General features: G+C 37.1%; 1 protein-coding gene across 4 annotated transcripts in view; it reads right to left on the reverse strand.

The window, feature by feature from the left end:
- The window catches only part of CACNB2 (calcium voltage-gated channel auxiliary subunit beta 2), a 242,140-nt gene that overhangs the window by 117,605 nt on the left and 108,737 nt on the right, over positions 1 to 15,798 (reverse strand). The window lies entirely within an intron of this gene.

Below are 15,798 nucleotides of genomic sequence, written 5' to 3' on the forward strand. Positions count from 1 at the left end.
TTTTGGAGGGCTCCAGCTGCTCAGTGAGCCAGGCAATCTCTTCTGATTGTACTTGGAGACAGACTTTTAGTATGTGAAGCAAAGTCTCATCAAGTCAAAACTGGTCTGTGAGAGCTGAAAACATTTTGCATTTCCAAAGGCCAAACCCGTAATACTGACTTTGTAAGGAGACTCTATAAAGTCTAAGGTAGTTGGAGAGGGACACCTACTTCTCTCACTACAAGAATCAAAGCATATATATATAGGTAGATAGATAGATATAGATGTAGATATAGATATAGATAAGATATAGATATATATAGAGATAAGGACTTCAGAATGATTTCCATTTATATTAATTGGTTTCTACATATATTTTTATACAGTCACTTCTAAGGTGTACCAAGGTCAATATAAAGTTATCCTCTTTACTTTCCCCCAACAAAAATCACTGTAGATGTGATTTATTTTTTTATTTATTATTTACAACAGCTGCATACCACATTATTAAAAATTCGAACTCACTGAAGCTAGATCTGGTTTTTAGTTTATACACGATTACTCATTTGTTGTTTTTTGGAAGGTAGAGTCTGGGAATGCAGGATTGTTAAAATCTTACCACAGTTTCAGATGCCAATATTCATCTTAGATGTTGAGATGGCAAATTAAATTAAAACAGTAGAATTAAATCAGCAGAGACCTATCATATATATATGATAGCCAAAGATTTATTTCTCATGAAATAGATACTTCTATTTACGTGAAATTGATTCAGGAAAACATAACAAATACGCAGAAGATCAACAAATGCTTGTATAATTTAATTTGACTTCCAGGAGGCACTTCTAGGCTGCATTATTAAACTGGAAATGTTGAAACCACTACTGTTTTTCAGAGGAACCAAACAGAAAACTCCAAGCTACAATTTTAGAAGGCTGTGAGAAGTATAGCAATTTCTGATGCAATACTATATTAATAAAGTTATAAAGTTTTTTTTTGTTTGTTTGTTTTTTAAGTACAATTACTGAGCTAGCTTTTTGGCAAAATCAACATCCTTAAAGAGTTTAAACACATGCTGTGGGACACAAATACTTTGGGGCAAATCAGAACTGTTCTGAATACACAATCATAGTCCCAGCTGGAATATCACATTTAGTACAGGGCAGCCCTGATTCCAGAGGCGTACTTTCTGTCCTTCAGCAGATTTTACAGAACACCAAAACCAAGCTTTCAAGACCAGGCTGTAATTATGGCAAATTTCAGCATCACAATACTGAAACATATGAACTTTGTACTAGAAAACACAGTAAAAAGATAACTTAAACTGTAGACAAAGTAACAAAGAAATTCCCTGGTACTGATCATAAAGTTTCAAAATCTCCCTAATCTCCCTAAATCTTCTAGACACAGAATAGGAAATACTTAAAAAAAATCAAAAAAAAAAAAATCAAAAACAAAAACAACTTCTGAGCAACAGATTGTAACAAAACTAGAGAGGAAAAATGCCAGCTGACTTCTGCCCTTTCTTGCCGAAGAGGGTGAATTGTCACCTGGGAAGTACCAGGTCTATTAAAAGCTGTGTGCTGTGCATTTCCTGACAAATTAATTAAAGTGCCTTAGAACAAAAGTGAGTGATCCTCAGTCACTTACAGAAAAATGTAAGGTCTTTATTAATAGAATAGGGACACAATTCATCCAATGACTACTATTTTCCTTTATTCTTTAATCCTGTATGGCACTCATGGAGAAGAGAAGTAGCTTTAACAATAAATATAAATATTGTCTATTTACACAGTGTTTTCATCAGAACTTTCTATCAATTTTAAATACAACCTTATGAAATTTTACTATATGTTTGGATTATAGACCAAACAAGTCAGTAGAAGCACTGAAAGCCTAAATACTCAGTCTAAAAGAAACTCATTAGTGGATGTCTGTTTTTATTTTATTGTACTATTTTTATTTTACTTCTTTAATTGATAAAATGATGTATTTGGACTCTTTCTGCCCCAAGCTGAAAATGAATACCTATCTAAAAAAATCCTTGTTGACAAACCAGATAACGAGTTGCTAGAGATCACAATAGGCAATATCTCAGAAGTAATAAAACTTTAGAAATATGAGTAATTTTTCTCATCATCAACTGATCTATATGTAGACATGTGGGCACTCTTAGCATATGGCAAACAAATTAAGAGAATTTATTGTAATACTGCCTCATAAAGGATTATGTTATCTGGCATTTGCTGATGGAAAAATACATGACTAGATAAAGCCTGGTAACTTGTCAATCCATATGTCTAAATCTGATATAAACATGGATTCTTCTGTTTCTCCTTTTCTTCCAATTTTAAAAACAGAAATTGTAAGTTTTACCAAAGTATACACAAAAAAAAAAAAAAAAAAAAAAAAAAAAGCTTTAAGAAACAGACAGTTGTACTTAACATCTAAATGAAGCATGTTTATATTAAAGGTAAGTCATGTCACATTTCCCCCGCTAAAGTATAAATTTAACTCCAGCCATAGTGAATAAAGGCACACTGTCCATGCACACATTTTGATTTTACATTTACAATAGCTATGGACAATGTCAGCTCACTGAAATCTCCTTTGATGTTAATTCTCCCGAAAACATTCTTATTGGCATGATATGAAGCTCACGAGGCGCTCTTTGCTTGGCTTTAGATTAGGCCCTTACATAACTGTAACATCTGGGGCCCTTTTCTACTTTGCAAGTTCAAACAGACACAATTTCTGCATGTATAAATTCATTTCTGTTTAACAGAAGCATGTGTTTCAGAAAAGTAGAGCTGATACACAATTCAGTTCAACTGAACATATAGTACATATTCTCCCAAAAAATAATGAAATAAATAATGCAATCTTCTATATCTTTAATGTATTCCAGTGTATTTTTTATTTCTGTGCTCAACAAGTTCATGTCCATCTCTGAACAGGGGATAAAAAACACAGCAGATCATTATTGCTGCTTCTGGAACTACTGGGAGGGAAAAGGTCCAAGGTCAGTACCCTTCTCCTACATTATTCCCTGTACTGTACAAATTCTAGACTAATTTGTGTTTTTGCTCAGCGGCTGCCTAATGCTAAGGTATAAAAGCTAAACTACCATAGCATAGCCCACGTTATGCAGTTGTGAATATGTGAATATAAGTTGGAAGGGATTGCTATAAATCAGTGAAAATTCTTCATAAAATAGACAGTTCAGCTAAATGTAATGAAGAAGCATGGTGAACTGTTATAATCTTTCTTATTAATCATACTTTTCCCCGAAGTAAAGAGCAATTATAATTTCTTGTTAAGTTGCTACTTTTTTTTTTTTTTTTTCCTACCAGCAATAAAAATATCACAAAAGGATATCTATATGAATCGTGGTAACTAGGTAACTACACAAACAATAAAATATTAGCAAGATTACCACTAGGTCCTTCTGAAGAATTCAGTATTCCTATTGCAGAAAAGTATTGTTGATTTAGTCTCTCTGAGTAGTTAGATATGCCAGAACTACTATCTAGTAACTGGTTACTAACACTGGTTACTGTGAATCAGAGAACAGTCTTCAGATTACGTCCTCTGAGAGTTTCTTGAGAAAAAGAGTACAATTCATTAAAGTGACTAAAGATAAATTATTTCTAAATTATTTTTATTTTTTTTTATCAGTGCAATAAGAGTGGATTATTCACACTCCTATTTATTTCCTTCTATTTCAGGTATTTCACATTCTCTGTTGAAGAAACATTTATCATGAAATGCTACAGCCCACAGATATCTGAGATTATCTTTCTATACCAATAGGAGTTATAGCTAATTCATCTGGCAGTTCAGAATATTCATTGATCCTTCTCAGACATTGCTCCAATAGCAGAGTCTCCAAGTATCAATCTAAAAGACTGTGACTTTGCAGTTCACAGCTCAACATTACTTATCCGGATTAGGAAAGCAATTACTTGCCAATTAAGACATACAAATAGGATCAAGAAAACAGAAAGTAACACAGAAAACAACAACAACAACAAATAACATTCCTTTTAATAATAATAAACAGTCTAATGTTTTTTTTTGTTGTTGTTTTCATTTTAAAGTGGGAAAAGAATGACAAAAAACATTCACACCAAGGTTAAGCTAAAATATATTATACACAGAGCTAACTTTGAAAGAAGATTAGTGAGACTGCAAAATAAAGCAATTAACCATTCGGTCAGCTTTAATTGAATTCTCTTTTCCTCACCTACCTAATCATATTTTGATTTCCGGACAACTCCTAAACTTTTCAGTGCAGAGAATGTTTACTGAACTGCTACTTTATATATATATATATATATATTTTTTTTTTCTCTCTTTGTTCTCCTCAGTGTTTGGGCCCCAGGCCTCTTTTATTGCTCTGAAGACTGTTAACTTGTTCTTTGAATTTTCTGAGATGCTCATCACTACCATATCTTCAAAAAGAATTTATCTTCACAATGTACCAGCACCGGAGGATGAAGGGGTAATTTTTCCCATTTTACATTTTTTCCCTATTTACTACCGCATCAGAGTAATTGATAGCTGTGAGAGACCCCCCTACAAAGGCCTGACATCTTTGTAAGACATGCACAATACGTCACTCACTTTCAATATGACCACGTCTATCCAGATTGTCAGGACTTTCCTGCAGTTTTCCCCTCTGCTGCATAGCAAGTTTTATATGGAAACAAGATCAGAAGCATCTTTCAGTTGAACAAATCGCACCTCCTCTGTCTCAGGATAGCCAAGTCCTCAAACTGACATAGGATCAAGGGAAAGTTGTTAAAGCTGGCATTTAGAGTGCTGAAATCCCTCTTTTGCACAGTTTATCACAGTCTCTGCATGAGAGGAAAGGAAAGGATTGAGGAACCAGAAATTCAGTAGGTACATAGAATACTTCTTTTGATAAGTGATTTCACAGCACTATAACAATCTTCAAAGTGTTGCAATCTTTCAAATTGTTGAAAGCTTTTTTACAGTAGAATAAAGGTGGTAATTAATGGATAAAACAGAATTTAGATGCAGATAAACTCCTCAAGGCAGAAGTGTTCTTACTGTTGCATTTTGATCAGTCCCACAGAACAGCACAGGAAAGACCTTGAGGCATCACAACCATCTGCAGTGAAAGTTCAGAAGCTATATTTCTCTTGAGTAAATAACATACAAATGACAGAAATGAACCCAAAAACCAGGTGAACATGTTCTTGCAATACAAATGCATAGAGAACCACTGAGTACACATGAAATAAATCTTTAGTAGTACCTAACTTAATAGTACCACCATTCCAGTTCTGCCATATTTCATGGGGAATAAACTGTACTGTGGAAGGGCATCACTAGATGCTTGCTTTGTGCTTTTATTTCTTTGTATTTCTCCTACTGCCGACTGTTGGAAACCGCAAGGTAAGTCCTTTGTCTAACTTGGTAGAGCTTATTTTATGTCAAATGCTAAATTACATTGATGAGGGGAAAAAAAAAAAAAAAAAAAAAGGAAAAAAGAAAGAAGAAAAGAAGAAGCACAGAAAAGGAGTTTTCCAGCTTCCAAAGTTAGCTTAAAGGGTAATTTGAAACTTAGCTCCCAGGACGTTCAGTGGTGCTAAGCTGCCCCTAAGGCTTTAGGACTGAGATGCCTCTGCAAAATCTTGAATGAATTCCAGGAAAGGAGGCTGGTGTTAAATATACTTAAAGTTTCCTTTTCATTGCTCTTATGTTTTCTTTTTTAACTCTGGTTCTGGTTTTGTGATCAAGGACTGAATTACCTGTCCCTCTGGTAAAATAAAAAGCCACAAGCCACCTTTTGTTGTATTAGAGCAATCCCTTTAGATGACTGTACACAGGAGGGCAAAAACAAACAAACTAAAAAGGACATTCAAGGAACTAGTATGCATTTCTATTAAACTACATAGGTCAATACGAATGGTAGTCATGTCAAATACCAGGTTATGGGAAGGAGTTTTCCCTGGAGCATTAAACAGTGCTTTCCACCACGAACCAAGCTGCAGAGGGACAGCCCACAACAGCAGGAGCTGCCCAGAAGGTTACATTATCTCTGCAAATAGAGACTTCAGCTGATAGTGTTATTTTATTTTCCCTCCTAATATAATTCAGTCCATTTATTTCCCATGATTACTTCCTTAATATTCTCCAAGAGCCAAGGACATAACATACCCTGCTTTAAACCTGATTTTGCCTGTAACCAGAAGTAATAGTAGACACTGCACTTCCTATTAAACATTGTTATATAGCCAATTTTGGTATTTTGTTTGAAAAGTTTCACTTTCAGTACACAACATATCTGCAGAAAGTATTATTTTTAAAAAGCAGAAGAATATGGAAAACAATCTAACCAAAAGAGTCTTATTTTTTTAAACACAGTGGAATTAGGTAATGCATCTCAGAGTAGCTATAGAGTAAACCAAGAAAATTACACAGCAAAAAAAGCTGGTGCTCTGTAAATTATCAAGCACAACATGACTTACAAGTGATTGCTAAAATGTAATCTCTACCATGCAAATGCCTGTCATTTATAGAAGGGCAAAAACAGTCGCACTTTCTCAATGAACATGAGGGGACTTCCAAGGGCTGGAGGAAGACCAGGACTTTTCTCCTGGCTCCTTCAGCTCCTGATCCACTCCTAGCAGTCAGCAGCACACTTACAAGGCCCCAGAAGATAAATCAGTGACTACAGTATAGGACACTACTTCTGGCTCCTTGTGCTGGAAACCAATAAATCCAATGTGCCTGAACCATTCTCTCAAACCAAAGCCAACTGGCTTGGAGTTGCAAAGTCCATGGTATTAAACTAATGCTCTTTCCCTTCAGAAGAGGATGGCTGAAGCCAAACTGCCTCACAGAAATACTACCTGGCCTGTGCTGCCTCACAGATGATGCCAAAGAGCTGTCTGGAAGACTGCAGGGTAGCCCAGGCCAACCACACACCGGGGACCACTCTGACAACTCAACAATGGTCGAGCTGTGGCAGGAACCTGTGCCTGACGCTCCTCCTCTCTCGAGGACCGAAGCAGCCTGAGTGCCAGACAGCTTCAGCAACTCCTAAAGGCAAAGCAAAGCCTCATTTATGGCCACAAATATATTTTAAGGTGCACTCAGATGATCGTTTCACCATCGATCCTAAGCCAACTGGAGTATTTTCATTTTATAACCTCACCTGTTTGTCTAGAGCTTTCCTTCCAGCTGGCACCGCACAACATCAGCCCAGACACCTGCCTTTCTGGTGAACCTCCCTGCCTTCTCCTCAGAGACTGCCCTCCATCTCTGGCAGCCAGCCTCAGGAGGCAGGGGAGGCCAGCAGCTGTGCACTGAGCACCTCACACGGCTCTCACAGCCTGGGAAACCTCCCCTCTGATTCGAGCACCGCTGCTATCCCAGTGTTTTCCTTCTGAATCTTCTTCCCTGTCCACCTTAACTCAGTTCAGTTAATTAATTCTATAAAGCTTTGGTAAAGTGTGTGGAAAGAGATTTAGAAAACCAAACTGTGCTGGACACAGCACTGATGTTTAAATGCCTGGTTAGTTTAATGCAGGTGATGGTGGTTTAAGGCCTGGGTTACCACACACATCTGCTACACTCGCAGGCATCTTACAAAAAAACAAACAAACAAAGAAACAAAAGACACAAAACAATCAAAAAAAAAAAAAAGAAAAGAACACATTTCATTGTAATTGGTGTTATTTCCATGAACCTCTTGTGACACTGACACTTGCCAATCACTGTTTCCTTTCTCACCTTTCCACACATAGTTTAATTCCCCTTGTAAACACAGTCAATATTCAGATCACTATGTTATAATACAAATAAAGGCATACATTGCCTTTGAGTCACCTGGACAGGATTTCAAGTTTTGAGGCTCCCAGATGACCATGCTTTCTCCTGGAGGGGAAGCTGCTGGCCACCAGTGGACCTGCAAAGCAGGTAACTGCACCCCTCAACACAGGGCTGCTCTGAGTCTGCAATTTGCTGAGAGAACAGGCTTTTTGTTGTTTAATTTTATTTTATTATTCTTGGCCGATAAAAGGTTTCAGTGGTGCAGCAAATCAAACCTACTAAATCTGCGTGCATCAGCTCCAGAGCACAGTCAGAAGCAGAAAGTAATCAGAGGCGGGAATTAAGAGAATGATTTTGTGTCCCAGATCTGGTGAATGCCGCAGGATTGCTGGGCAACATTTAGACAAGAGGCTGCTAGAAAGAAGCTTCTAGAAAAAGAAAAAAACAAACAAACACAAACAACAAAAATGTAATTTCCATTTGCTATTTCTGGTACAAAACAGATATTCCAGGTTTTACTCCTGATGTAGAGGTGTACTCTCTAGAAAAGAAATGCTGTGAATTCTAAATGCAATTAAGCTACTTGTGTAAAAGAAATAAAAGAAGGGAAAGGGATTAAGGAAGAAAAGAGAATAAAGTAAAACACAAGGATATTTAAAAGAACACATTTTCCTACAGAAGCATTTTTGAATCTGAAACAAAGGACTAAGCAAAAAGAAAAATACATAGAAAAAAAAAATATATAGATAACTAGCAGCTATCTTCTACACTTATTCTTTCTGGAGAAAATTCATAGGCTTGAGAGAGACACAGAAAAGTCTGAAAATCACATCACTCTGCATCCCTGAGCCTTTGTGAGGCTGCGGCATGCTCTGTACCCTTCTGCCCATCCAAAATCTTCTGCCTGCCTCCAAGCTGAGGCAGAAGGGGTTGGAGAGACCCCCTTTTTTCAGCTCCTGGATGGGAAAGAAATAGGGAATTCAACTTTTTGATTTCAATAGACACTGAAGACATCTTCAGTAGATGTTTGGAAATACCTACTGAGAATTTAACTAAATAAATACTTATCTGAATATTGGTTTTGAATTTTGAGTTACATTTTCTTTCATTGATAGTAGATAGAAATCAGATATGAAGCACTCGTTTGTGTTGTGTTGTTTTCCATGCACTCTGCACATGCTACTGGCAGTGCAGAAAAGCAGAAGTTCATTTTCATGGTGTCTGACAACAGTGAGCCCTGAGTTACAACACTGAACCCCGAGTTACAGATTTTTATTTTTTTTTTTTTACAGAACTGTTATTCAGTGGTAGCTTATTATTAGAATCCCAAATCTCAGTTTGGTACATCTCAAAACATTAAGTTCTCAACCACATCACCTCAAACAAATATCTGTAAGTCTTAAAATGATTTTTTAAGAATTAGATCATTCAGATTACTTCTGATTAAAATGACAACTGCTTATTTCTAATGTCACATGTTTTCAATAGCAGCTGTTACTCAAGCTGGTTTAACAGCTCACCTTCAACTCTGGATTAATTCCTTTCTCTGTCTTCTCTCTGCTTCTATCTTCTGTCACTCACTCACATCATCCTCTTCTCTCTCTGCATCTCTTGCTGTTTGCATTGTATTTTGAATTTTTATTTACTAATTAATTTTATTTTCCTTCCAGTAGTGTTTTACTTTTTCTTATTATTTTTCTATATTGGTACTCCACAAAAGCCAGCCAGACAAACAAAACCCTGCAAGGAAACCTCATCTCCAGATCCTACTTTCTCAAAACACCCAGGCAGTAAGAAACTAACCAAAGAGAAAGGAGAAGCACTAACTGACAGTACCAGACCTGTTCTGTTAAATACCTGAAACCTCTCCAGAGATCTTTCAGGCAACATAATTCACTTTAATATATATCTTAATCCTTGTTTTCTTATGAAATCCTGTCCACTAAAGACAGACTAGCTACTTGTGAAATTACTTCAATAGTAAATCAATTAGATAAAACCAGACAAAAAATAACTAATTTGCAATGGAGAATATAAAACATTTAAGTACTTGGAAAACTCAGGTTCATTTGGAAGCTGCTGCACCTCTAACATCTTTGTCTTACATCTGCTTTGTGGGATGTTTTTGACAGGTCCCTTCTGACGGAGGTGTTCAGAGCCATCCTCTCCCCTTGCTGACAGATTGCTGAGCTGGCAAGCCCACCCCTCAGTGAGGAAGGATGCACAAAAGAGTGACAAGAGCCAGGTATCACTTTGGGTCATGATCCATTATCTTTAAACAGAAACAGAAAGATATTCTTGCTGTTAAGAAATGTGATTTCAGTTTTTCCCCTTTGCACACGGTCAGCTTACTTAAAGAAAGCACAATGCTTCAATGCCATTCAGAAACAACAAATTTCCTGGGATCATTGATCCATCAAAGGAAATTCCTACAGAGATCAGAAAAAAATAATTTTCCATTTCAGTTGTCATTTTTACAACTTACTCCTTATCTTACTGTGTAAGCAAATTCAGGTACAATCACATTTTAAGAAATCCTTTAGAGCCAAAGTTTACTCCCTTGCACAAGCCATCCAGCCTGCTTGGCCAAGGCAGTGTACAGTGGATTGATTGCAACTCCTCAGACATCTCCTTCAGCAAAACACCTCAGATACATGCAGGCAACACACGACACACATTTGTCCTGGCACTGCTCTGTGTATGAGAGAAGTCTCCTGCCCACCCATCCCAACATGCCTCACAGTGCTTGTTTCTTCCTAAAGAGATTTAGGCAGTTTGCGTCAATCAAGGATTTAACAAGAGACATAAATGCCATCCTCTCTTAACACAAACAGCTGCCAGCACCTTCCTTGATGATCTCAGGGTGCATGGGCGGCTGGCAAAAATTATCAAAGTTAGTCATTTCTGGTGTATTTGCTACTTTTAAACATACAAACTAATCCTGTACTTTAATCATAGGACTCATTTTAAAGGTCCTCATTTTTTCCCAGTAGAAAAACTATTTAAAAATACCATAAAGATGGACATAAAATGTGAATTCTTATGAATAACAATATTAAATGTTTAGAATTAACACAGAATTACATATAGAGTACCAAAAAATAAAAATAAAAAAATAAACATAAACATAAACAGAGTAAGCATAGCTAATCATTAAATTTCTCCAACTATCTAAACAAGGAAACTGGTATAACCTAACTCATAAATTATTCTATAATTCCATGGATTATATATATCTAATGTATTTGCAGAACTATGGCTGAAAATGGTACACACATCTGGCTTTAAGTCTTTTCATATCACCTTTTTTCAGCGAAGAAATGAATAATAATTATAAAATAACTTGAAATTAGTTGTTTCAGATCACAATATCAAGACAAAATAAGCTTGTTTTTACAAGCAATAGCTTTTGTTTTTTAAATCTGGTTATGTTCAATACATACTTGCCAACCAGACAATTACAAAATTGAATTATGAATTCTTTAAAAACTGGCCCAATCATTCCCACAGCAAACTTCAGGAAATCAGCAGGAAATTAGCAGTTTGCTCTCCAAATGACCTGCCACTCATTAGCTCAGTGGCAGGGCTGGGTGCATTTCTCTTCCTCACTCCCATCCACACACCATTTGCCAACATCACGGAAGGGCGTTTCTTCAGGTAGAAATGAAATGGGTAAAATATAGTTCATATATTCTCTTATTTTTTTCATAAAATAATTTAAATGTGAGTATTTCTTCTATGTCCTAGATCCTCCTTTAAATAAGCTGTTTGGTAGCTCCCACCGAACACCATTAGCTCAGTTGCATTAATCCTTTTAGCAACACTTCCAAAAGTTGAGTTCATGATGTTAGAAGCTTATCACAGTTATAGTACCTCTTAGCACTTGAACTTCTGATCTAATTTCTTAAAAATAGCAAAGACTCCTAGATCAAAAGCACATTATTGAAAATAACAGTATTAATGCTATATAATCAGCTCCAATTTCTTCCAGCCTCTCGAAGTGCAAGGCAGTGTGCTGCATACTGTATTCTACATTTGGACTGATTCAAAAGTCAAAAAGCTGTGCCTGAGTATTTCATTCTGACACTGTTCAGTAGCAATTAGGGAGGCGTGCAAAGCCCCATGCTAACCTTCTGGAGTCAAGCTTGCCCATCTTAACTTCTCATGTTATTCTGCTCACATCTTGGGAGTCGAATCCAGAAGTCTAGCTCTGACTTTCTATTCCCTTCCTTCAACCCCAAGCAGGGATGGTTGTTATATCAGGTAGCCTATCCCAGATGCTGAACAACTATTTTTCATTCTGTGTCTTCCTTAGGAGCCTTCTTGCTTTTCTGCAAAATCTCTGTAAAAGCATCCTATCATGCTGTAAGGATGTTTTCAAAAACCTTCAAAAATCCAAGTTCTGCTCACAGGATATTATTGAAGCATTTCTTAGACAAAGTCAAAATCAAACACATTTCTCTGGAAAGCAGGGTTCTAAACATACACTAGATTTCTGTAAACTAAACTGTAACTGTGACTTAGTAAAACAATTCTGTGAGCACATCATCTGATTATCTTCCCTTCCCTTCCCTTCCCTTCCCTTCCCTTCCCTTCCCTTCCCTTCCCTTCCCTTCCCTTCCCTTCCCTTCCCTTCCCTTCCCTTCCCTTCCCTTCCCTTCCCTTCCCTTCCCTTCCCTTCCCTTCCCTTCCCTTCCCTTCCCTTCCCTTCCCTTCCCTTCCCTTCCCTTCCCTTCCCTTCCCTTCCCTTCCCTCTTCCCTTCCCTTCCCTTCCCTCTTCCCTTCCCTTCCCTTCCCTGATACCACTCCTAACAGGTAAAAATAATGTCCCAAACATACCACACAGATCAAAAATAACAAAGCAATTGGTAGCACAGTTCTTGTCTTCACTTATGCTCACACAATCCTAATTAACACAGGGCAGAATCTGGCCCACCAAGCAAGCCCTGTCTAATCCCTGTACTGTATTCTGCCATGCCAGAAGGTTATTCCTTGAAACACTCCCCAGTAAGCCGGATAATTCTAGAAATGACATTTCAATGCCACTGAATCAGTTTGTCTAGTGCTATAATTTATTTTCCAAACTTTTTCCACTTGACTGTGCTTGTATTACAACATACAAATAGTAACAATATCTTTTTTTGAGAAAAAAAGTCAAAAAGATGAGTATTTTAGCCTTTATGTTTCAGCATTTATTCCAAACCCAGTCTTTGCAAGGGCAGCATCTTCACTCATTTGTTGTATGTTTACAAAATGCATTACTAATTATAAAATGCAAGCACAACATTGGGGAGGGGAGTATCAGACAGAAAGCATACAACCTAATGCTTAAGATAAAAGTAATAATTTTGTTTAGCGTCTCCAGACTGCATAAAAATGAAACTCTGGCTCAGCTAGAACAGAGCAGCTGTTTCAGCAGTATTTGCCTTCTGGCTCCCAGAAAAGTGGCCAGCGAGGGCAGGGGAGCATAGGGAGAAGAGTTGCACTGAGCATCCCACTGGCTACTGGAGCAGAGCTGGGGAAAGTTGAGATTAGGTCACGTCATTGTCCCGAGGCCATCCGGCTTAGGGCCATTTTGCACCTCCTTGCCTGAGCTGCACTTAGGGCTCATTATCTCTAACCCTGGATATAAAGCTGAGGGTTTAGCACAGGAAACTAAGCTTTATGATATAAATAAAACCAGATCCTGCAAACAAATAGGTCTTTACTAAATTAAGACCACTCTTACAAATATATCCAAGTTCAGCTCTTTGCTGTAACCTGCATGGAATAAAGTGACATCTGCAGTGCTGCAGCCTCAGGGGAGAGTACCATCATTCCCATACTCTAAATTCAGTCTCTAATTATGCCATGTAAAAATTCAACAGGGTTAGCTTCTGCATGAGGTCCAGTGCACCATCCTACCATCCATGCAGCACAAGAAGAGCTGACCCTGGTGCACTTGTTACTTCTTCACATCTGCATCTCTACAAAAAGAGGAGGGCCCAGCAAGGCTAAAAGGAGGCACTGCTATGCCTGATATTGAAGCCAGGAGCATTACACCAATAACTATACTTTTCAGGATATACCTGTCCTTATTGTCTAAGTGCCATGACATTTTTTCTTCTATTCTTTTTCATTGTTGTCTCCTTGGCACACCTTGGTATCATTTAAAGATCATTGATTTTGTTACATCTTATTTTTTTATTTCACTTTTTTTTTTTTTTTTTTTTTTCCCTGTTTTCTCTTGCCTTGTGTAAAGTACTCAAAGTTAGTATTTTTGATAAAACTTTTTTTAACTCTTCCACTTATGAGACTACCACACTGATTTATTTTTTTTATTAGCAAAGCAGTAATATATAAAACCTTGAAGTATGAATTACAGCAGCATAAGAAAATTTGTAACTGCTTCCCAGCACTCTATACTCCCTCACATTTCCTTGAAGACAATTTTAGTATGAAAAATCAATGTCAACTGATTTAAGTATGTAGCTTTCTTCAAGTCAGACTCATTTCCAAACAAATGCTTAGGTGTATGTGCAACAACAGAGATTCTGATGAGCATTCAACTATTTCATATTCACCATTGACCAATATTTTTTAAAATTTATCTTGGTAAATAAATTACATTCAGTTGAAAAATAATTGTCTAAGTTCTGCTTTAATAGTAATACAGTGTTAGGAACCAAGAATGATATAAGAACACAATCTGACTAACTATATTGACACAGAAACATTGAAAAAGTTCTGCACGTTCCTCCCCACAAAACATATTGTATCAGACAGTCTTAAAAGACTGGGGAACATGGAGGTCTTCCTATACCATCAGAATGATAATAGCTTATCATAAAACAGTGCCCACTACAAACATTTCTGAAGTTCACCAAAATCCTTAGAGAGGGGTCAGGTAAGTGAAGATTGTGTGCAGTAGAATAAGAAAATGCTTTAGAGCAGAGAAAGAAGTGGGCATTAAGAAGGTTATTTTAACAAAGCAGGCAAGGCTACTTTTCAGTGAAACTCAAGGTGATGCTTCATCCTTGGGATCTTAATACTACTAGATTTTTTATGTATGATTCAGAGTACTCTATTTAGATTTACTAAATTAAATTTAAAAGACATGTTTTTACTACAATCTTGCTAGAATTCACCTTGTAACTGGAACAAAACAAAATATGGAAGGATAAAAACACCAAGTACTGTCAACAGCATAAACTCACTTCATGTCAGGATTTTGTACGTGGCAGAAGCAAGCAGCAGAGTAAGGAGCTCTGCCCCTCCCAGCACACAGCAGCCACCAGCCTGGGCAGGCTGCATCTCAGCTGCACAAGGAACAGTTTAGATTCTTCAAGCCTATAGAAAACTGCAGTCAAAACATCTCTCTCGGAAAACATAGCACCTGAAAAATACAACCTTAGACTTTCCAAACTGTTTTTTAGCTCATCACTCACAGTTCTCACACTGATGTCCCATCACCATATCATTATGGACACTTCATTTCTCTATTCCTTTTTGTTTTGAAATAAATCTGATGATTTCATCTTTTCTTATGTCAAATTACACACAAACGAGAAAATCAGAAAGTCAACACATAATTTACATTAAGTAACTATAGCTTTTATATGGGTTGACATCCTTCTGGCACAATATAGAAAACACTACATAATGTTTCAAGCTTAGCATAATCCTAACATTTGTTATACAGCATTTTTAGATTGAAAAAAAAGCAAAATTCAGGGACAACACTAGAGAACTGATCTGCATAATCTTCCATCATAGAATCATTAAGATTGGAAAAGACTTCCAAGATCATCTGGTCCAACCATCACCCTACTACCAATGTCACCCACTAAACCATGTCCCTAAGCACCATGTCCAACCTTTCCTTAAATGGTATTGATTAAATATGGGCACATTTACATTGAGCTGTGTATTCAGAGTAACACACAAGGGGAGTATCACAGCATTGCTCCTGGTTGAATTTTGAGCAGCCCTCCTTGACTGCCTTCAGGTTATATCCACACCCAGAAGTGCCTG

This window comes from Aythya ferina (genome assembly GCF_964211825.1).
Source record: "Aythya ferina genome assembly, chromosome: 2".
Taxonomy (NCBI): Eukaryota; Metazoa; Chordata; class Aves; order Anseriformes; family Anatidae; genus Aythya; species Aythya ferina.